The 24,911-nt window shown below is 38.6% G+C and overlaps 1 long non-coding RNA gene across 1 annotated transcript; it reads right to left on the bottom strand.

Annotated features, from left to right (window-relative positions):
- Positions 1–15,188: 15,188 nt before the first annotated feature.
- Positions 15,189–16,382, bottom strand: LOC127106248 (uncharacterized). The gene is made up of 2 exons (XR_007795319.1): positions 15,886–16,382; positions 15,189–15,793 (listed from the first exon to the last, which is right to left on the bottom strand). It is a non-coding gene; the product is annotated as an uncharacterized LOC127106248 (long non-coding RNA).
- Between the last annotated feature and the right edge of the window lie 8,529 nt (positions 16,383–24,911).

Genomic DNA, 24,911 nt, shown 5'->3' on the forward strand with positions numbered 1-24,911 from the left:
ACTGGGCAGAAGACCAAAGGTGAGAGTATCTATCATTGGTTAGGATGAACATATCAAGAATAAACTCAACAGGGAAGAAAATCCGTCATCGAATATGATGAACATATCAAGGATAGACTTGCCTGGGATTGTCAAGGAGGATACCCGTCATCGGTTAAGATGAACATATCAAGGATAAGCCAACTGATCAAAAAGTAGGAATTACATCTATCGAATGCTGGATAGAATACCGATCAAAGAGAAAATCCGTCACCGGTTAAGATGAACATATCAAGGATAGACTCTGTGAGGAGATGAAATAGGCATTACATCTATCAGTTACTGGATAGAATACCAAGAGAGAGAATCAGTCACTGGTTAAAGTGAACATATCAAAGATCAACTCTGCGGGGGGAACAAAAGTAGGGTTTACAACTACCGGTTCTTGGGTAGAAGACCGCAAAGAGAAGGAAACCCGTCAATGATTAGGATGAACATATCAAGGATTAACTCTCTGGGAAACAAGGATAGGGATTACAACTACCTTTTTACTGGGTAGAACATCGAAAAGAGAATATCCATCATTGGTTAGGATGAACATATCAAGGATAGACTCAAGCAGGGGAGAGAAAGATACCCGTCACTGGTTAGGGTGAACATATCAAGGATATACTTCCTAGGGAATCAGATCCACTGGGGACTCTACTGTTGGGCAAACTGGGGTACTTGTGTCGGGTATTGGGCAAGAAGTAACAAACTGCAAACTAAGAAGAATATTACCAGTTACTGGGCAATAGACTCTTAGGAGACTCAAAGTATCTATCTAGGTAGGAGCTAGAAAGAAATAGTCAAACAAGACTCAACCCAATGAGAACATAACTCAAGGGGAGTGGTTCCATCCAGATAAACAACTGGGGAGGAAACTAAAGTAATAATCATCCACGAGGAAACAACTCAGTGGGGAAGGGGAGAAAGGTTAAAGTCTTTCTGCTTAATGGGATGACGCTCTACAATTGAGGGAGGACAGACATCGAAATTTGTATGGGGATCAAGTACCGCCATACAGGGAACGAGAATCTCAAACCAACAATTTAATCAGATATGCGAATATGCAAATATGAAATTATATGAATGTATATGTATATGATGATTATGCTGACAAGGACGATCACAAAGGATACGAAGGTGTCGCAAAGAAATTGAATAATCGGTATAATCCTCGGTCAATCCACAAAATATGGAGACAACTGCTGGAGAACAGAGACATCAACAATCCAAAAAGGCTCAACCCTAACCGGGGAAGGAGGAGATCTGCTTAGGAAAGAGAAAATATCACCGAGCCTGTCGGGAATTTTAGGTCAACACCATAAAAATGGGAGACAACCCTACAGGGAAAACAAACTGCTCAGGAACCAGGAGGAAACTCTGACTGGGGAGCAAGTCAACTAACGATTGGAGGGGAAACCAATGCGATCTACTGGGGAGATCAAACATCTCATCTGACGAAGACCAATACTATTGAAGAAGCACAAACTCCGTTGGGGAAGGTAGGAACTCTGGCGAGGGAAAACAAGCCGCAGGGCACCTGAATGAAACAACTCAGCTGGGGAAATGGAATGAAGCTCCACTGGGAAATCAAGAACTCTGCCGAGGAATTAAATCAACACAATTGCTAGGGATACCCTAAGGGTTAACTACTTCGGGAACCTCTGATGTTTCGCACTCAAGGACTTGTTATCCATCGGAATGTTGTTGATATTACTTTTGATTGCTTTGGAAAATTCTTGCTTTATATGTTTTTAAGAAAAGAGATTTTGATTAAAAAATTTAAATTTTCAAAAAATGATCATAATAAAATTTAAACTATTGGCTAAAATAAAATAAGAGTAGAAACAATTGGATAAAAGCTCAACTTTATTTAATATAATGGTAGTCTATAAATGACAGGACTCCATAAATTTTTACAAAGTTAAAAATGATAATTTACATGGAAAAAGGGTTACATTGAATACAAATGATCCTTAATCCTTCTACCAACTCTTGATATCCACTATGCTCTCGACCGCTACTGGGATGATGAATTAATGTCAACCCTTGTGCTCAAACAAGTTTTCAAAACACTGAAGATCAGCAGAATGCAGTTACTTTCCATAATACCTAATTATTGCATAAGTTTCCCCATGGTGGGGTACTCAACTTATCGGGAAATTCTTTCTGTTTTATGTCTCTAATTTTTGCCTGGATCGCCCTTTCGAGTTTTCAATCCACCGAGACGCTCATTTTTGCCTAAGCCTCCCTTTCGGGTTTTCAACTTAGCGAGTTGTTCTTTTATTTTTTTAGGCGAAGTATTTCTTGACTGCATCTGCATTCACAGAACGAGTGAACTCTTCACCATCCATAGTTGTAAGAATTAATGTACCGCCTGAAAAGGCTCTCTTAACAACATATGAGCCTTCATAATTAGGAGTCCATTTTCCTCTAGAATCTGGCTTGAATGATAAAATCTTCTTGAGCACAAGGTCTCCTTCTCTGAATACACGAGGTCTGACCTTCTTATCAAAAGCTTCCTTCATCCTTTGCTGATATAACTGACCATGACACATGGCAGTTAATCTCTTCTCTTCAATCAAATTCAACTGGTTGAACCTTGTCTGACACCATTCAGCCTCAGTCAACTTGGCTTCCATAAGCACACACAATGAAGTGACCTTAACCTCTATGGGGAGCACTGTTTCCATACGATACACAGGAGAGAAAGGGGTTGCCCCTGTTGAAGTGCGGATGGATGTACGGTACCCATGCAAAGCAAATGGGAGCATCTCATGTCAATCCTTGTACGTGACAACCATCTTCTGAATAATCTTCATAATGTTCTTATTCGCAGCTTAAACAACCCCATTCATCTTAGGTCTATAGGGAGAAGAATTATGGTGTGCAATCTTGAAGTCTTTGCAAAGAGCTTCCACCATATTGTTATTCAAGTTTGATCCATTATCAGTAATGATCTTACTTGGCACACCATAACGGCATATAATCTGATTCTTGATAAACCTTACAACAACTTGCTTGGTTACATTTGCATACGATGCCGCTTCAACCCATTTGGTGAAGTAGTCAATTGCCACCAAAGTGAAACGATGTCCATTTGAAGCTTTGGGCTCAATCATCCCAATCATATCAATTCCCCGCATGGAGAAAGGCCATGGGGAAGAGATAACATTCAATAGTGTCGGAGGAACATGAATCTTATCAGCATAAATTTGACACTTGTGGAATTTCTTCACAAATTTGCAACAATCAATTCCATTGTCAGCCAATAGTAACCTGCTCGCAACATTTTCTTTGCCATTGCATGTCCATTGGAATGAGTACTAAGGAACCTTCATGCATTTCGGTCATCAACAAGTCTTCTTCGTGTCTATCCACGCATCTGAGCAAAACCATGTTGAAGTTTCTCTTGTATAGTACATCACCATTCAAGTAGAAATTTCCGGCTAATCTTCTCAAAGTCTTCATATCTTTCAAAGATGCCCCAGGCGGGTAAATTTGACTTTGGAGGAAACATTTGATGTCGTAATACCACGACTTTTCGTCTTTAATCTCTTCAATAGCAAACACATGAGTTGGACTATCAAGATGCATCACAGTCAAATTAGGAACTTCATTCCAATATTTCACTACAATCATTGATGCTAGCGTTGCAAGAGCATCTGCAATCCGGTTTTCATCTCGAGGAATATGATGAAACTCAACCTTTGTAAAGAAAGTTGAAATTCTCCTTGCATAATCTCTATACGGCACGAAACCGGGTTGATTCGTCTCCCATTCTCCTTTGATTTGATTCACAACCAAAGCCGAATCACCGAAGACATCCAAATACTTGATTCTGAGATTCATGGCCTCTTCAAGCCCCATAATGCAAGCTTCATATTCTGCCATGTTGTTTGTACACTTGAAAGTCAATCTAGCTGTAAATGGTAGATGCGTGCCTTAAGGAGTAATAATCACTGCCCCAATGTCATTTCCATATTGATTAACAGCTCCATCAAATACCATGCCCCAATGGGAACCAGGTTTTGGCCCTTCTTTAAGCAATGGTTCATCACAATCTTTCATTTTCAAGTACAAAATCTCTTCATCAGGAAAGTCATACTGCACTGACTGATAATCTTCAATTGGTTGGTGAGCCAAATGGTCAGCCAAGATACTACCCTTGATTGCTTTTTGAGATCAGTATTGGATATCATACTCTGATAACAACATCTACCAACGAGAAATTCTCCCAGTTAAAGTAGGTTTCTCAAATATATACTTGATTGGATCCATTTTGGATATCAACCAAGTGGTATGATTCAACATATATTGGCGCAGACGCTTAGCAGCCCAAGCCAATGCGCAACAAGTTTTCTCAAGCATAGAATACCGAGTCTCACAGTCGGTGAACTTCTTACTGAGGTAGTAAATTGCAAATTCTTTCTTTCTAGTCTCATCTTTCTGATCTAGAACACAACCCATACTATCATCAAGCACAGTCAAATACATGATCAACGGTCCTCCTTCAACAGATGGAGACAAAGTCGGAGGCTCGAGCAGATATTCCTTGATACTGTTAAAAGCTTTCTGGCAATCTTCGGTCCAATCACAAAACTGATCTTTCCGAAGAAGCTTGAATATAGGTGCACATGTGGCAGTTATGTGTGAAATGAATCTGGAAATATAATTCAAGCGGCCGAGAAAACCACTGACTTGCTTCTCAGTTTTGGGCACAGGCATCTCTTGTATTGCTTTGACCTTGGCAGGATCAACTTCAATACCCTTCTCGCTGACAATAAAGCCCAACAACATACCAGAACGAACACCAAAAGTACACTTATTGGGATTCAAGCGGAGTTTATACTTCCTCAAACGCTGGAATAGCTTCAACAAATTCTCAACATGTTCCTCTTCATCAATTGATTTAGCAATCATGTCATCGACATATACTTCAATCTCTTTATGCATCATATCATGAAAAAGAGTAGTTATTGCTCTCTGGTAAGTTGCACCAGCATTCTTCAAACCAAAAGGCATCACTCTATAACACAATGTTCCCCAAGGTGTAATGAATATGGTCTTCTCCATATCTTTGGGTGCCATCTTGATCTGATTATATCCGGAAAATCCATCCATAAACGAAAAGACTTTGAATTTAGCAGTATTGTCTACCAACATATCAATGTGTGGTAAAGGGAAATCATTTTTGGGACTGGCTTTATTCAAATCTCTATAGTCAACACACATGCGGACTTTTCCATCTTTCTTCGGTACAGGCACAATATTGGCCACCCATTGCGGATACTTAGCGGTTACAAGGAAACCGACATCAATCTACTTTTGCACCTCCTCTTTGATCTTCACAGCCATATTAGAATGCGTTCTTCTCTACTTCGGCTTGACTGGCGGGCATTCTGGCTTCAACGACAATCTATGCTCCACAATCTCAGAATCCAAACCAAGCATGTCTTGATAGGACTAAGCAAACACATCTGAATACTCTCGAAGAAGATTAATCAACCTCTTCTTGACATCTGGACACAGTCGAGACCCAATCTTGACTTCCTTCACATCATCCTCGGAACCCAAATTGACTAACTCGACTTACTCTTCGAACGGCTGAATGGTCTTTTCATCTTGCTCAAGAAGACGAGATAATTCATCACTTACTTCTACATCACTTTCCTCCTCGGCCTCAAACACAGGGAATTCAAAATTTGGAGAAGGAGAAGGATAATTGTATTCAATGGGGTTAGGAATCAACCTGCATAATGATTTGATATTTTGATTTTAGAGAAGTGAATTTGTGACCAAATTTTAGGCAGATGGACAATTATATTGTTTATTTATGTTTTTTGTGATTACCATTTTCAGAATAAAGCAATAAGTAAAAACAAAACATCATAGATGTGGATGAATAAAATTAATTTTATTGATGATCACTTTGAAAATGCCCGAACAATGTTCATTTCTCCCTTAGGCATAGGAGAAGGATTTTAAGAACATATAAAAGCAATTACTTAGATCGATGCAAAATAACAGGAATATAAACAGCAGTCAAATTGTTGCAAGCCTTTCCATGCGTCACAAAATTGGTGCAGTCTTCGTCTTCGTCATCCTCTAGCACATCAGCTAAGTGTTGTTCATTGCCATGAATGAACCCTCCGCTATGGAAGCTAAGTTGCATATCTTAAGATCTTGCAATTGATGAACCTTGTTGAAAGCCCAGGCCGATTCTACCTTTGTTGTCGGAGATCTCTACCATGCGCCCCCACTTATCAATAGTACCTTCTTCAACAATCTTCTGAGCATCTTTCAGTGAGGACATAGGTTCCCCAACCCTCTTCTCAGCAGCAATAGATAAGGCTTGGAACGGAGTTCCAACCTCATCCTTAGCTTCCACATAAGAGAAAGATGACAAATGGCTAACCAACAACGCCTTCTCTCCACCAACAATCACTAGCTTGCCATTCTTCAAAAATTTGAGCTTCTAGTGCAAAGTGGAAGTAACAGCTCCTGCCTCATGGATCCATGGCCTTCCCAACAAGCAACTGTAGGCCGGGTGGATATCCATTACTTGAAAAGTAATATGAAAATCAATCAAACCCATCTTGACTAGAAGGTCCACTTCACCAATAATTGTCTTGCGCGAATCGTCAAAGACCTTGACGATTACACCGTTATACCTCATATGTGCTCCTTGATAAGATAACTTTGACAAAGTTGACTTCGGAAGCACATTTAGTGACGAACCGGTGTCAACAAGCACATTTGACAAAGCATCCTCTTTGCAATTCATCGAGATGTGCAAAGCCAGATTATGGTTTCTGCCCTCCTCAGGGAGTTCTTCCTCGCAAAAGCTGAGATTGTTGTAAGAAATGATGTTAGCCACAATGTGATCAAATTGATCCATAGTAACATCATGTTCTACTAATGCTTGTTCCAGAACTCTCTGCAGTGCTTCTTTGTGCGCTTCAGAATTCATCAGCAGAGACAACACTAAAATTTTTTAGGGGGTTTGGAGCAACTGCTCTACCACATTAAACTCTCTTCTCTTAATTAACCGGAGTACCTCATCATCATCATTGGGTTTCAAGTTGCTGGATTCACCAGACTTATCATTTGAACAGCCAACTGGGTCTACATTAGGCACTTCCACTTTCTTACTCACAATTGCTTCTTCTTTATCCTTTGGGAACACCGCCCCAAACACTCGACCACTGCGGGTCATCTTTGTAACATCAGCAATGCTCACCACTGAACTAGTCATAGGTAACAGGACCTCTTGACCATCCTTAATCATTGTAGCATTATACTGATACGGCACAGCTTTATCAGATGAATACGGGACTGGGCTCGCTAACCGTATTACCAACGATGAAACTGATCTTTGATTGTTGCTGTTACTGGAATCATACTGAATCACCAACTTCTCAGGCTGCTTGAAAACAAGTACTATGACATTAACATCGTCATCTACATGACGAGATTGAACAATTTGGATCATGCCTTCATCTATCAGTCGTTGGATGTCGCTTTTCACAACTTCGCAACCCCTAGGGTTAACACTACAAATAGCACAACCATCATGGTCGTGCTCACACTCACTTATCAAACAAACATCCTTATGCATCTGCACTAAGGACCTCCTGATAAAACGCACATCAAAAACTTTGAATTCTCGAGGACAACCATCCACCATATTCACAGAAGAGTTCCCATGAGCGGGCAAAGGGTTCGCTTTCACATTTGGTGCACGGTCCTCAAAGGACACCATACCACTCTTCATCAATTTCTGAACCTCATACTTGAGCGGATAACAATTCTCGATATCATGTCCGGGTGGTCCTTGATGAAAAGCACAACGGAGCTCAAGTTTATACCACCAAGGAAGTGGTTCTGGAATATGGGGTGGGTTTCTTGGTTGGATCAGGTTCTTAAGAACCAAGGATGGATAAAGTTCTGCGTAAGATATAGGAATTGGGTCAAAAGAGACCTTCTTCCTCTCAAAGTTTTGTTGATGATTATTGTTGTTGGTATTGTTGTTGTTGTAGGTGTTCGTTGTTGCGGTTGTTGTTGTTGATGTTGGTGTTGTTGAACTGGTGTCTTTTGTTGATTAGAAAATACCAGGATAACAGAAGATACTTGATGATGTTGATGTTAACGGGATCTTGGATTCCTTTTGATCTGAGGCCTCCCCTGCCTCCCACTGATTACTGCATCCGCCTCACTGTCTTTCTTCTTACTGAAATTACTGCCATACCTCTTGCTTGTTGATGCCTCATCTTTTGACAAACGTCCCTCACGGACTCCTTCCTCAAGCTTCATCCCCATGTTTACCATTTCGGTAAAGTCACTAGGGGCACTAGCAATCATTCGTTCATAGTAAAATGAACTCAGAGTTTTCAAGAAGATCTTTGTCATTTCTTTTTCCTCCAAAGGAGGAGTGATCTGGGCAGCCAACTCCCTCCATCGTTGCGCATACTCTTTGAATGTCTCTTTGTCCTTCTGAGACATATACCTCAGTTGGTCTCTATCCGGCGCCATGTCCAAATTGTATTTATATTGCTTGACAAAAGCCTCCCCAAAGTCATTGAAAGTGTGAATACTGGCACTGTCCAATCCCATGTACCAACGAAGCGCAACGCCGATCAAACTATCTTGGAAGTAGTGAATAAGCAATGGATCATTGTCGGTCTGAGTAGACATCTTGCGAGCATACATCACAAGATGAATGAGCGGACAAGAGTTCCCCTTATACTTTTCAAAGTCAGGCACTTTGAACTTCACCGGGATTTTGACATTAGGCACCAAACACAACTCGGCAGCACTCTTCCCAAACAGATCTTTACCCCTCAATGTCTTCAATTCCTTGCGCAACTCAAGAAACTGATCCTTCATTTCATCCATTTTCTCGTAAACATCCGGACCCTTAGACGGCTCGGAGTGATAGATGGTATCCTCTACGCGAGGCAAAGTGTGCACAACGGGAGGTGGCACGGAAATGACCGGGCTAGATTCCGGCATGGAAGCAAAGGTAGGCGCAAAGCATTCTGGCACAAAGTTAGACGGTATTCCCCACGGGAATCCAGCAGGCATAGTAGGCGCGAAATAGGCGGCAACAACAGGCATGGTAGAGGTAGCCACCTCTGAAATAATAGTCCTCGCAGGAGGAGTTGCAGGCGTTGGAGAAGATTGACTCTGAGCGGCAAGAACTGACTCCATCATGGCAGTCAGGCGGGCGATTTCGTCCTTCAACTCTCTATTCTCTTGCTCTAGATGCTCAATGATTCTTAGATAATTGGCTCAGGTATTGTACCGGTGAGTCAGCTTGGCTAAAGCACAGAAGAAACACCAATCAGACATCTGGCGGAAACCTACTTATGCAAATGATGCATGAAATACAATGCCTGATTATTTTTATTTTTCAAGGAACTTACTATATCATTTGCAAATATATATATTTAAATGGAAATTACAACAATTTGATATGACCAAAAATATATTTTTATTTATATAAATTGGAACGATTACACTGAGTACATTTTCAGAAACCAAATGAAAAATACAAGAGAAAAGGAGACTAGTCATCCTAAGGATCCCTAACAACAATGTCAGAAGATCTGGCTGTAGGCGCGTACTTCCTTCGAATGCGACGGATTTCGGTCTCAAAAGAAGCCTTCATCTGAGTCTTCTCGAGGACAAGATGATCAACAATCTTCTTCAAAGCAACAGAAGGCTAAGGCATAATAGAAGATGAAATTTATGGCTCTCTTTATATCTTCGTCACTCGGTCTTCAAGTAGCTCAATAAGTGCATCTTTGTCCTTAGACTCCAACTGCAACTCTTCATGCTTCTTGCTCAAAGCACGGAAACACTCTTCCCACATATCCTTCTCTTGCGTCATCTTGACGAATGCGTCTTTCAAATCCTCTACATCTTGGTTAGGGAGAGTTAATGGCTCAACCACAACCATAGACATAGGTCTTTCACAAGGATAAGGCATCTTCAATTCCAAATCTCTCTTCTTCACCCAAAGAGTGTAAGCTTCCAAAGCTACACAATTGCGCGAACCAAGCTCGGATCTTCCTTTCCTATGCACACTATCCCAAGTTAACGACGAACCAAAGCAGGGTTGTAGTTAATTCCTCCTTGTGTACCAATGAGAGGCACATTAGAGAATTCACCACAACTATCAATAAAATCCAAACTGCTCAAAGATGGATCATACCAAACTATATCATCATTAGTGAGAGACATAAGTCTCTGAGACCACCTTAGACATTGTTTGTTCTCCATAAAAGCAGATGTCTGAGGCAAGTGCGAAATAAACCACTTGTACAGAAGAGGAATGCAACAGACAATAGTTCCACCACCCTTAGAATTCCTTAGATGCAAAGAGAAATACATATCACCCAACAAAGTAGGCACAGGATTCCCAATCAAGAAAAGTCTAATGGCATTAACATCAACAAACCCATCAATGGTAGGGAACAAAGTTAATCCATAAATGAGCAACACAAAGATAGCATCAAAAGCGTCCATACTACCGGATTGAGCAAAAGCAGTAGCTTCCTTGATGAGGAAGTCAGATGACAACCCAAATAACCCTCCTTTCTTCACCCAATGAGCCTCTATCTCATACTTCTTCAAGTGAAGAGCTTCAGCAATAAGATGAGATCGGGGAATCTCCTCCAATCCACTAAAAGGTACTCTACTAGAAACAGGTATCCCCAAGAGATGAGAATACTCCTCCAATGTAGGCACAGGCTGATAATCCGGAAAAGTGAAGCAACGGTAGAGAGGATCATAGAACTGCACTAGTACACTCAAAAGTCCTTCGACCATATCAGCAGACAAGATAGACAGAAGCTTCCCATGGAGTTGTTTGAAGTCCAAGGGATCTAATACAAAAGATGCTAGCTTCCTTAACTCTTTCAAGTCGAGACATCTGAAACTGTACTTCTTAGTGTTCCTTCGTCCATAATCCATGGTCTGAAAATATTTGCAAATGATACCTCAGTTCCTTGAAATTTTCGTGTGATGAATGTTATGATGCGCATGAATGCATGAATGCAACAATCACAAATAAGGGATCACACATAAGGCAAACAAAGTTCAAGGGATGAATCAAGTCATTGTCAAGATCAATCATCCATTTTGGTGGATTATGGTTTACACCTTATCAACACCCAAGTTCCATTGATATTGACAAGACTTGATTGGATCAACCAAGAATAAAGGGTTTGTTGCAAGTCACGAGCATGGAGTTTGGGTAAGAACCATCCCAAAGGAGTGAACTAAGGATAAAAACCTGTAGATCATGTTCTAAAAAGTTCCCAGAGTCTTAATTCCATCTATCGGATATTACAAGTTTAGATGACTGACTCATCGACCCATAATATTCTTAAGAGAAACTCGTCTGAGTGTAGTATCGCGTAACAACTGTTATCAAGTCTACACATGAACAGTTTCCGCACTACGTCTTAAATAGGCCAAGAGGGGTAAATGTTCTACGGTCCTCAGCTTCTCTGGCCCAAATTAGAGATAGTAATGCCTAACCATAAATACTTGTGTGACATTTCCAAATCCAAAAGAGTCTCCACTGAGCGGATGGATCTCAAGCCAACTTGTTTAGGACTACTCCACACAAGTTAAACATGACTATACTATCCTCATATCTTAATTGCACTCAAGTTCGGGTTAGAACTTATCTCACCACTCAGGGATCACCAAGCACAACAAGCAGATTATATCGCACATACATATAAATATATACACATAAAAACTAGGCTAAACCCACTGGAGACTACTCCCCAGCAAAGTCGCCACTTAATTTCTGTAGCGGTAAATTCATGATCATTAAGCCATGGATAAGCTAGAGATCAAATAACAAGAGACGCCACCACGCTTTTATTGTTTCCGAGGGAAAAGGGAAAAAGTACAAACAAAACCCAAAAAATAAGAAGTTTTCAAATCAAAACTAATAAAATGTCAGAGATTACAGGTAAGGGGGTTGGTTACACAGAGGGAAGGTGTTAGCACCCAAAGTCTCCTAGGTACTCCTAGGGAGCCCTTTTTGTGTGCATATGTATTTGGTAGAAAATGATGTTTACAAACAAATAGAATGAGGGGATGAGAAAAGAATTCATTGATTATATTTTTGTGTTTGACAAGACCTTCAGACTTGTGCCTACGTACCGACATAAAAATGAGGGATCAAAACCTCGTAGTTCGTGATACAAGTTTCAAAGTGGATGCATTGCTTTTAACAAAAATTAAGTTTGAAAGGCACAGAGGCCTAAAAACGGTTTGAATGAGTTAGTTCTTTTTTTTGGCTTTTTTTAAAGTTTAATTCAAGTATAGTTAAGTTATTTACAAGTTTGATTTAAGAAAAGAAGTTTGAAAATGCAATGGCATAAGACCAAAGTTTCTATCTTTTTTACAAAGTGGTCAAAGTTTAGAACAAAATAAGTTCAATCAAAGAAGATTTTGAAAAAGGAGGGAGAGATTTTGAAATTAAAGAAGTGGGGAGAAGATGAAGTGGGAGGGGAATGGATCAAAACACAAATTGATCAAAGGAGGAGTTTTACCAAATTAATATCATCCATTCATTTTGGGAGATGGAATGTACATTCCATCAATCCCCTAAATCCAATGATATTAACTCAACAAAGTCAAATCAACCTTGACCAAGGTCCAACAACAATAGTCAAACATAAACAAGTCATCACAATTGGTCAACAAAATTATTTGGCATTTATTCCAATTAAAAATACTAAAATAAGGCATTTAAATTAAATATGGTTTGTCAAATTCCTAAAACCTCATCAAAACATCAAATAAATGGCCATGAGATTTATCATAGGTCAAACAAGGTCAAAGGACCTTGGAGAAAATTTTTCAGAATTTTAAAAGACTTAAAAGTATTTTTAAACAATTAAACACAAAAGAAAACTCAATTAAATCATGAAAAATATTAATAATGATCCAGAAAATAATTTTAATTCAGAATATGAAAGAGGAAAATATTTGAATTTTTTTGGTGAAACTCTCATATTTTTTGGATCAACATTAAAATTAATATGAATTAATGAAAATAAAGAAATTAAAATGAAATTAAAATAATCAAAAAAAATGTGGACCACTTGATCTCCCTCATTAATTGAGGTGGCAGATCAAGTGGCCACCGGCGCGTGTTCCATTGTGGTCTTGAGTCAATGCGCCACAGGAAAGGTAATTATAATGCACGCTCGTGATTAAAACAATTCAAATGAGATCAATGGCTCAGAACCAAGCTAGTACATCACCGACGTCCAAAGGACAGTCGTCTTCTTCGGCGACCCTGGCCGGACAGGTTCACTCATCACCATCAAAAAAATGAAAAAGGATGACATGATCTGAAAGAAAAAATGGCGTAGAGCACGAATCTGACCTCAATTCATCCTAACTCCAAGTATATTGAGAGATACATGGAGTTGAAATTTGAGGTACATGAACTGAGTTGCTTCGATTTGGACTCAAAGCAACTCAATCTTCTTGCCTACATTTGGTAGGACTTCAGACAACCAAAGAATCAAGAGAATTGAGCAAGATTGAGAAAGAATCGAAGAGATGAAAATTTATGGAAAATACCTTCAATGTAGGTCTGGATTCAACTGTTCTTGCCTTGGCTCGTGCTTGATCTCACTCAGAATACTTTCCGAAATGGAATAGAATGCACAAAAGGTCTTGGATCCCTGGAGTTTTGAATCTCAAAACAGTGAGAATTCAAACTCAATTTCAAGTGAAATTCTCAGGATTATCCTTTGGAATGAGAGGGTTAAAGGTTTGGGATTAAATCTGGCGCGAATGTGCGTGGAATTCTGAGCAGAAGGGGCCTTATTTATAGCCAATTCAATTGATATTTGCACACTTGAAGTGAACTTCCAAAATTAGCAATGTGTGATGCATGAATGCATGGGCGTGTACATGCCCATGAAATCACTCCATCTGATCCATAATTGAGTGTAAGCAAGGCTGAAGTCATGTTGGAATGCTAGGCAATTGTGCATGGATGTTTGAAGTTCAATCTTGCCAAATGATGATGCAATGTTCAAGTCATGCGCAACCTATTCAATTCTTGTCCAAAATGGATGAATTTAGACTTTTTAGAAAGGTAAGATCAAGAGGAACAACTTTCATGTTCAACATATCAAAATTTGAGGTGGAAGTTTGGAAATTTTTAACATATCAAAATTTTTCTAAGTGTCAAGCCATATGTCTCAATATTCCACCTTACTTAACTTTTTATGTGAGCTTGAAATGGGAAAAATGTCTTCATCAAAGTTGTAAATATTTCAAAGACCTTCAAAATGGTCACCAATTTCATTTAATTTGGATTTGAAATGATAGAGTTATTCATTTTTGAAGTTTGGAAAAATCACTTGTTCAATGGTATAGGTCAAAAGTGACCTATAATGTAGCCTCATATCACATATTCATAAAAGTTGAATTAGCCCTCACTCCAAACATAAATGTTGAAGTAGACATATTGAATTTGATTGTGCAACTTGTAAATCTTTCATATCATAAATATTTAGCAAGTTATGACCTTGGGAAGTTGACTTTCAAATTATGGTTTATACAAATTGACCTATAATGTTTCAACATAGAAAATGATTTTACAAGCAAAAATAACTCTAGGTCTAAACATGAAAGTTGTTTGGAATGTCATTTAGATTAAATTTTTTCTTTGAATCATTTTCATATGGTCAAAATTGTAGGAGATAGGGTCTAAGGAGACCCAATTTTGATCAGATGAATTCATCTGGCCAACCACCATCAACCAACTTGCTAACCTTCAATTCAATTGACTTTATAGACTCATGGTAGATAATATATGCATAAGATGATGAATTTTTAAGTGTCCCTTGAGAAATTTGATCAATTGGTGAGATATCTTGTTGGAGAAGTTACTAAAGATACCTAATCAAACTAGGGTTTACAAGGCAAATCACCCTCAAATTCTTGAAGAAAACTTTATCAATATAACATGTAGAAACCATTGGAACTAATATATTATGTTCATAACCATTCTTGTGTCAATTCATGGTTGTGCTCTTTGTCATGAGGGTCTCAAACCCTATATATGAACTTGATAGATCAATGGAGATCATGCCCCACCTATAAAAGAATTAGGCAAATGCAAAGGAATATTTTTGGTATTTTAGTTAGTAAACTTATAAAATACAAGTATGATATAATCAAAAAATGCTTGGTGATCTCTACCAAAACAAACCCAATGAAAGAATGGTAAGGGGTATGATTCCAATGCTAATGCTTATGATAAATTTGCATGAGGGATCTTAGAGTCAAAATTGGGGTCTTCCACTAACACTTCTAAACACTACACAGCGAACCAAGCCAGCTAAGGACAATAACAAAACCAAGCTGCAAGTTGTAGGCTGCAAGCAGTTAATGTGAATCAAACCATGAACGACACAGAGTGGCAATCAAAATGTAAAAATATGGTAGCTTTATAAGCGTAAACGGCATCGTAAACCCAGGGTAGCTCCAATTCATGAAAATTACCAACACATTTTCTATATAAGAGGTTGAGCTAACAGTGGAACAGTCTCTCCTTTTTCTCTTCCGCGAAGAACACTCTCAAGTTCTCTCTCATTTTTCTTCAAATTGTTAATCCCTCATCCCATCACCCATTCATTCGCGCCGATTCTTCAAGGCAATTTATGGGAACTCTCGCAACCTCGCTACTGTGCATAGAAACGAGAAAAAATTCCTGCAACATAACCGAATTCGAGAAGTGCAAGTGCAGAATATAAGAAGGAGGAAGAGATTCATCAAACAGAAGTGAGAGGAGGAGCCGAGTACCTGGATATGGAATCTCACGTTCGTTTCGGTTTCATCGTTGCCGTTGCTGGTAATTGGATATCGTGTGCGTTTCGATCGAGAGGAGCAGGATTGAGGAGCGGATTGAACACGGGCCATCTCCTCCGTACGCTGTAGTTGCCGAAGCCGAACGCGTCGCCGAAGGTAACTCCGTGAGGTTCAGTTTTCAATTCGCAATTAGGATTCACATTTTAGAACCACCACTACTGCCGGTGGCGAGAACCGGCGCGGTTAGTTTCTTCGTCGCGGTTAGGTGCGGCGGAACTCACTTCCTCTGTCTCAAAGCCAATGAACATGAAGAAGATGAGTGACGAGAGGCTTTTCGTTTTCCTCCTTATCCATGTACTTTGGGCCTAACCTCCTTAAGGCCCAAACAGAGCTTGTCCTTGCACCTCCCTGTAGTGAATCCACCTCCAGGCATTGGATCTGAGGCCCATACTGAATTGGTTTGGACTTAAACTATGCTAATTAGATATTAATTTGGAGTTTGCTAATTAGGATTTGGTTTGTTAATTAGATATTGATTTGGTTTGTTAATACTAGATATTAATTTGGTTTGTTAATTTTAGATGTTAATTTGACTTGTTGATTAGATATTAATTTGTTTTGTTAATTTTAGATTTTAATTTGTTATTGTTTATAATGTTAATTAGAAACAATTGTGGAATTGCTAGATTAATCTTGGTGTAATTGGATAATTGTGTAGATAGTTGTTTTAATTTTAGAGGTAATTCTGATTAACTTCTAGATTTTGTTTTGTTAATATTTTGCTATTTGTGTTGGATTTAATTCTCTTATAGTTTCTACTTTGATCTAATCCTAACATCTAACAATTAACATCTAATTATTTACTTTTTCATCTAACTTTTAATTCATACACCTAACTTCTAACCCTTTATCTTTTCGCAATCGAGTTCTAACACTTTATTTCTTTCATTTACTTTATTCGCTTTTATTCCATATTATATTGTATATTGCTCACCTTCATCTTGAAATGAACATAAAAAAGGGATAAGATTTAAAAAATACAAAATACAATCATTTCCCAAGCATGTAAGGGACATTAGACAATGGACTTAGAGACTCATTAGGACCCTTTACGAAAGGCCTTGGACAAAAATTCAATCCTAACATGGAAGGAGCACTCAAGACTCAAGACTTGTAATCTTTTATGTTCTTTCTAGTTTATGACACAATTGCACACACATGGCTTTCTCTTGGGCTACCTGACAATGAGACCTTTTATTTCCTGCACTCCCTTATACTTTACATGTACCCCCCCCCCCCTCTTTCCGATGTATGCATTTACTTGCTTTCTTTTATTGCTTGTTAGTTACTCCTTAGGCATTAGGAACACTCACCCACTCAAAATCAATAAAAAAACCCTTGATCAACGTCAAGCGGTCTCCTTTCCAAATCAAATTCAAAAATACAATAAATGGCGAGCAAACATTTGGAAAGCAAACATTTCGATAAACCACATCCACATAAGCACAAACATCCTAGATGGTTCCCATGGAGTACCATGGATGTGAGGGGTGCTTATACCTTCCCCTTGCATAATCGATTTCCGAACCTGTTCGTGGTTGCGACGACCATTCTTTGGGGTTTTCTCGATATTTTCCCTTTCCTTTGGAATAAATAAAAATCGATGGCGACTCTGTATTTTTCGCGTAGCGACAGTGGCGTATCTTTCTTTGTGAGTTAAGTTAATCAATAGCTTAATCTCAAAAAATTTACCGCTACAGAAAAATGGCGACTCTACTGGGGAGTGGTCTCTAGTGGGTTAAGCCCATCTTTGTTTTTGGTGTATATATTATGTTTGTTGTTGTTTATTTTGTCTGGTGCTTCGTCATCTCTGTGTGGTGAGATAAGTGTTATACCCGGACTTGAGATATCTTCTGATAGGAGGATGGTATAATCATGTTTAGCTTACATGGAGTTAATCCTTAATAAGTTGACTTGAGATCCCCCACTTAGTGGAGGCCCCTTTGGGATTACTGATGTCACACGAGTAGTCGTAGTTGGCATTACTTTTTCCGACCTGGGAGCCCGAGAAGTTGAGGACCTTAGAACCTTTAACCCGTCTTAGCCTTTTAGGACGTAGTGCGGTGGCTATTCAGGTGTAGACTTGAATTAGTTGTTACGTGATACTACACTCAGATGAGTTTATCTTAAGAATATTATTGGTTGATGAACAATCTTATAAACCGATAATATCCAAAAGATGGAGTTATGACTCTGGGAACTTTTTAGAACCTTGTTCTACAAGTGATTATATCCTTAGTACATACATTGTGGTTTTGTTCTTACCCTTGGCTCCATGCTCGTGACTCCAAACCTTTGGACCTTGTTTGTGTGCTTTGTGTGACCTTGCTTATGATTGTTGCATCTGAACTCATGTTGCAAACATCACAGATACTTTGATCATGGATATTGGAAGGAGGAACACTCAGAAATACAGTTTCAGATGCCCCTATCTCGTGGAATTAAGGAAGCTAGCATCTTGTATGGATGATCCTAAGGGTTTCAGAGACTGTTTGGGAAGACTTTTATTTGTAATATCTACTGATGTTGAGGATGGTCTTCTTTGTACTTTGGTTAGGTTCTATGATCCTGTTTAGCGGTGTTTCACTTTCCCTGATTATCAGTTGTTGCCTACCGTAGATGAGTATGCTTATCCTTTGGATATACTAGTTTCTGATATAGTTTTTTTTGGTGGGGTGGAAGGAATTCTTGAATCTCGAGTTATTACTGAAGCCATTCATTTGAGGAAGTCTGACATAGATGTTAATCTCAGTGTCAAAGGAGGTATCAAAGGGTTGACTTCAAAGTTTCTATTGGAAAAGGCCTTTTATTTTTCTAACGTTGGTAGAATGGTGGAATTCGAGACTGTTCTTGCCTTACTCATCTATGGTTTGGTCTTATTTCCTAACATTGACAATTTCATTGATGTTAATGCTATGAGGAACTTCTTGATTAGGAATTCGGTTCCAACTCTGCTCAAGGATACATATTTCTCCATTCATCATAGGACTTCTAAAGGGGGTGAAACTATTGTTTGTTGTGTACTTTTATTGTATAAGTTCTTTATTTTGCACTTGCCACAGTCTCCTATCTTCATAGAAAACAAGGATTGTTTAAGGTGGTCTCAAAGACTTATGTCTCTCACCAATGACGACATTACTTGGTACTCTTCTGTTTATGATGATGTCGAGATTATTGATAGTTGTGGGGATTTTTATAATGTGACTCTTCTTGGTACACAAGGAGGAATCAACTACAATTCGGCTTTGGCAAGATATCAACTTGGGTTCAATATGAAGGACAAACCTAATAACACTTTGTTAGAAGGTTTATTTTTCCAAAAAGGAAAAGACACTCAAGGATTGAAAGTTAGGATAATGCATGTTTGGCACAATATTCATAGGAAGAGGAAAGGTGAGCTTGGATTGAGGAATTGTTTACCTTTGGAGCCTTACACTAGTTAGATGAAAAAGAGAGAAAAGGAATTCAAGATGCCATATGCTTATGAAAGACCTATGTCTTTAGTAATGGTCAAATTTCCCACTATTAAAGGCATTGAGGAGTTGCAAGAGGCTTTGGACGAGATAAAGAAAGAGAGGGATGATTGGGAAGACAAATTCCGCACCTCACACCTTGAGAAAGCGGAATTGCATAAGTAGTGAAGGAAAAGGATGACTTGATAGAATTACTCGAGCAACGTGTTGTGAAGAGATAAAGAGGCCAAGAAGATTTATTTTCCTCTAATAGTTCATAATTTACCCATTTTCCTACTTCCGACGTTTGAAAAGGCATTGTAGATTAGTTTGTGATAGAGAAGGATGTTATGAAAAGAAACTATAAAAGAGAGATCAAAAGGCTTTGCAAGAAGTGTAAGGTTGGAGTTGGATCGTCATCGGACATGATTCCATAGATCTAGATTCTCTCTGTTTACGATCATTGAAATTATATTTATGATTGTAATCCTTTATATTATTAATAAAATGAGATTTTCAGTACATCAAAATGCGTTATTTCCATTACAATGTTTGAAACTTATGTCTTAAAGTTCCTTGGAAAATAACAATAATAACATTCACATTTGCATATCATGCATCATGTTGCATCTTGGTCTTTCTTTGAGCAAGGTCGCCAGAGGTCTTATTTCTTTCTTGGTCTTCATTCAGACAAGTTATCTCATCGGTATAATACTCGAGCTAATCAGTTGAAAAATATGGACCACCTAGAGCAAGAGAATCTTGAACTCCATGGAGAGGTGATAACTTTGAGGGACGGAAATGAGAGGATTACTGCTATGATGAAAGCTTTGGCGGATGCTCAGAATCAGCCTCTACCTCCTCTTCCGACTCTGCTTCAGAGGACCGTGATTTCTGAGATTGTCTCTACACCCATCTCAGTGGCTTCCATCAGTGCTTCACATCACCACATGCCTTCTGGTTTCCATTGGGGCATGCCTTCTAACTTTTTGCCTGAGGGGTACCAACCTGAAGTTCTAGTGGCTCAACTTGTGATGTCAGTACCACCTCCTGTGGTTCATACTGTTCCTTATATCGAAGAACATGTTTTTCACACTGACCAAAGTGAGACTGTTGGTGTTTATGAAAGAACAGACGAGTTCCAAGTTCAATTTTAGGCTATGCAGAAAGAGGTTAAGGCTTTGAGGGGGAAAGATTTGTTCGGGAAGAATGCTTATGATCCGTGTTTGGTTCCTAATATGAAGATTCTGCACAAGTTCAAGGTTCCATATTTTGAAAAGTACAATGGTAACTCTTGTCCTCGAAGTCATCTGGTGATGTACGCTCATAAGATGTTGACTCACACTAACAACCATCAATTGTTGATTCACTAATTTTAAGATAGTTTGACTAGGGATGCTCTGAAATGGTATATGGGGCTAGACAGTACTCAGATCCGAACATTTAATGACCTAGGGGAGTCTTTCATTCGCCAGTACAAATATAATGTCAATATGGCACCAGACAGGGATCAACTTCGTGTTATGTCCCGCAAGGAAAAAGAAACCCTTCAAGTAATACGCGCAGAGGTGGCGCGAGATCATTGCACATGTTAGTCCTTTGTTGGAGGAAAAGGAAATGACAAAGTTGTTTTTGAAGACGTTGGGTCCATTATATTACGACCGGATGGTCGCAAGTGCGTATAGTGGCTTTACTGAAATGGTGAATATGGGTTTGAGGTTAGAAGAAGGTGTTCATGAAGGACGATTGAAAGAGGGTAGTTCATCTTATGGTTCCAGAAAATATGGGAATGATTTACCCAAGAAGAAGGAACACGACGCAAATGTTATCTCGCAAGAGAGACATAAAAGGCTTCCAAGGAACAGTCAACGTCATCAGCATGTGGCGTCACTTACTCCAGTGATTAATTCTGCTCCAGTTGCTCAAGCAGCACCGAGTTATCAACCGCGTTTCCAGCAACGCACAAATCAACAGAATCAATAAAATCGTGCCCAGAGGAGTGTACAATTTGACCCAATTCCAATGACTTATACAGAGTTGATTCCTCTTTAATTCAGAAAAATTTGGTGCAAAAAGAAACTCCACCGGCCATTCCGAAAGAGCTTTCGTGGTGGTATAAAGCTGACCAACATTGTGCATTCCACCAAGGAGCACATGGCCGTGATATTGAGAATTGTTTCGCTTTGAAGGTTGAGGTAAGAAGATTAATGCAAAGTGGTATTTTGTCATTTGAAGATTCAAATCCCAATGTACAATCTAATCCACTGCCCAAACATGACAATGCAGTTGTGAATATGGTCGAAGGATGTCCAGGAAAGTACCGATTTTTCAACGTCAATCTGATCAGAAGATCCTTTGTTGAAATGCAAGCTACTTCATGTGAATTGAGCTATTATGAACATGACCATGATTCTTGTGAAGTTTGTTCCAGAGATCCCCGAGGGTGTATTGTTCAATCAAAACCTTATTCAGGTTACGAGGGACAAAGATGAAGATGAGCATGGGGTGAATGTCATAGTTCCCCGTTTTAATATCCCATAACCGGTTGTGATTGCATATGATGGTCAAAATACTCTTGTTTCTCCGTTGGTTATTCGTTTGGCGGGCCCTATGTAACACCCCTTTTTCTACCCCAAAATACTTAACATATAATCAGAGTAAATAAGCACGCATATAAACAAAAGGGCGTCACATCGACGTTTTCAAAAACTAAAATCTTTCAAAAACCAACATCATTCATTATCAATATACAATACACCTGGTCATTTAAAATAACACATTTCACTTATCATGTATATTCAAGAATATGCTTTCGCAGCGGAAAATAATGAATACTCATGCATTTCATCAAATGATCCATGTCCCATACCATGATCATCTCTCAGTAATCTCTTCAAAGTAAACTAAAACCATAATCAGAATATTTGGCACTATGGCCTCTCAACAGCAATTGCACCTAAGCATGTTCACAAGTAATAACAGAATACTTATCCAAATAGGATACGAGTTCAATACTACTAATCTACCCAGTGTTACATGACCAGAGCATTGACTCATTACCTAGTCTTCAAACTAAAATACGGAAACTCTCTGGCTAATCTCGAGCGAGCTACCGTCCACCTACTTCAGCAATACTACTCTGGAGTATCTACACGATACCCATGTAAAGGTAACATTCAAACAGAAAGGGTGAGAATTCAAATCATTATGAAGAAGTATAATAAGGCACAATGATTAAATCAACAATTAAAGGAATTCATCACACTTCATATAACCATGTAAATAATATTAACCAACATTTATTTCACATGTTTCAAGCACACATAAAACTCAAGGATTATAACATTCAAATCCAATATTATATTCCCAATTATACTCATAACTACAATTATCACATAATCACATTCTTTGTCAAGTTATGCATCCAAACATCATCAAATTCAATTACCATATCTCATACACACATCACAATCACAATAATGTATACACTCAACTATCACATAACTCTAATGTGACTCAATGCAAGACATGTGACTCTATGCATGCGGTACCTCAATGTGAACCCAACGTTTCACCGCTTTCCAATTCAATATCTAGAATCCAAGCCACCACGTCTATTTCCAATTAAGGATCAACATCTGCTACGCCTATTTCCAATTAAGGATCAACGTCTATATGGACCCAACGTTCCACCGCTTTCCGATTCAACATCTAGAATCCAAGCCACTACGTCTATCTCCAATTAAGGATCAACGTCTGCTACGCCTATTTCCATTCAAGGATCAACGTCTAATACCATGTGAACCCACAGTTTCACCGCTTCCACTATGAAGCCGACCATGCCATGAATGAATGTACAAATACCAATACATATGCAATTAAGATCACCTCTACCATCTTAACATTCCACATATCACCATAATTCAACTCTATGAATTATCCACCAATGGTACATATACACATTCATAACAATTACACGATTCACATAATATGCAATTAAGATCATCTCTACTATCTTAACATTCCACATATCACCATATATAAACTAATTATCAAATACTCACAATTAGATTTCATTCCAAAACGAATACAGCATTTAAAATCTCAATTTTTCACTTCTCTAACAGTGGTAACCGGTTAACGCTCGGTGAGTAACCGGTTACTGTAAAACAGAATTAACAGATTTTTAAGCAAGTAACCGATTAACACTCGGTGAGTAACCGGTTACTGTAAAACAGAATTAGCAAATTTTTAAGCAAGTAACCGGTTAACGCTCGGTGAGTAACCGGTTACTGTAAAACAGAATGCATAATTTTCTGCGTTTTTCATCATTGGAGGACTTTCGGACCTCCGATTTCGATTCCGTAAAAAGCTACACGTTCAGAAAATTATAACTCATACAATACCCTAATTATATAACGTTAATTTTCAGTTTTAACACAATTAAATCACCACAATCAAGAGTACTCATCAAACCTAACAATTCCACAATCATGCAAATTAAGGATTTTAACCTAAACATGCTTCTACCCATTGACCCGATCATACTAACCCATAACAATAAGGATTCCCCCCTTACCTCTTCAATTTTCTGGAAACCCTAGCTCCTCTCTTGTTCTTCCCGTCTTCTCCTCATTTTTCCTCTTCTCTTTCTCTATTGTTGTCAAATGATCAAGTGAATCCTAATTCTCACTCTCCTCCTCTTATATACTAGTATTCTATTTGGGCTTAAAGCATAATAACTCTAATTTAATTAATAGGCCCAATAAGACCTAGTATTTAAATATCTCTAATTAGTTCAATTATATTAAACTAACACAATATACTCACCAAGTTAATTAATTCAATTATATCTCATATCAACTAAATAATTAATTAACACACCAAATTAATTAATATAATCAATTATTATCCTACCTAACAACCAATTAATTAATCAACACTCCAAATAAATAAAATAAAATATAGTAATAATAATATAAGAAATAATTACTAAAATTGGGTTGTTACAACTCTCCCCCACTTAAAAGATTTTCGTCCTCGAAAATTTACCTCAAACGAACAACTCCGGATACGATTCCTTCATCTTATCCTCGAGTTCCCAAGTAATATTGCCATTGGCGACTCCGCCCCATATCACTTTCACCAAAGCAATCTCCTAACCACGAAGCTTCTTCACCTCTCGATCTTCGATTCGAATAGGTAATGTATCAACCGTCAAATTATCCCGCACTTGAACATCATCTAATGGAACAACATGCGATGGATGCGCAATGTACCTCCTCAATTGAGACACATGGAACACATCATGAAGATTAGAAAGTGGTGGTGGTAATGCAATCTGATATGCCACTTCACCTATCCTCTCGGAAATCTGACAAGGACCAATGAAACGCAGCGTCAACTTACGCGACTTCAAAGCTCTACCAACACCCGTTATTGGCGTAACTCGAAGAAACACATGCTGATTTTTCTCAAAAGCAAGAGCTTTCCTCCTCTTATCATGAT

This window comes from Lathyrus oleraceus, chromosome 7 (genome assembly GCF_024323335.1).
Source record: "Lathyrus oleraceus cultivar Zhongwan6 chromosome 7, CAAS_Psat_ZW6_1.0, whole genome shotgun sequence".
In the NCBI taxonomy this organism is placed as follows: domain Eukaryota; kingdom Viridiplantae; phylum Streptophyta; class Magnoliopsida; order Fabales; family Fabaceae; genus Lathyrus; species Lathyrus oleraceus.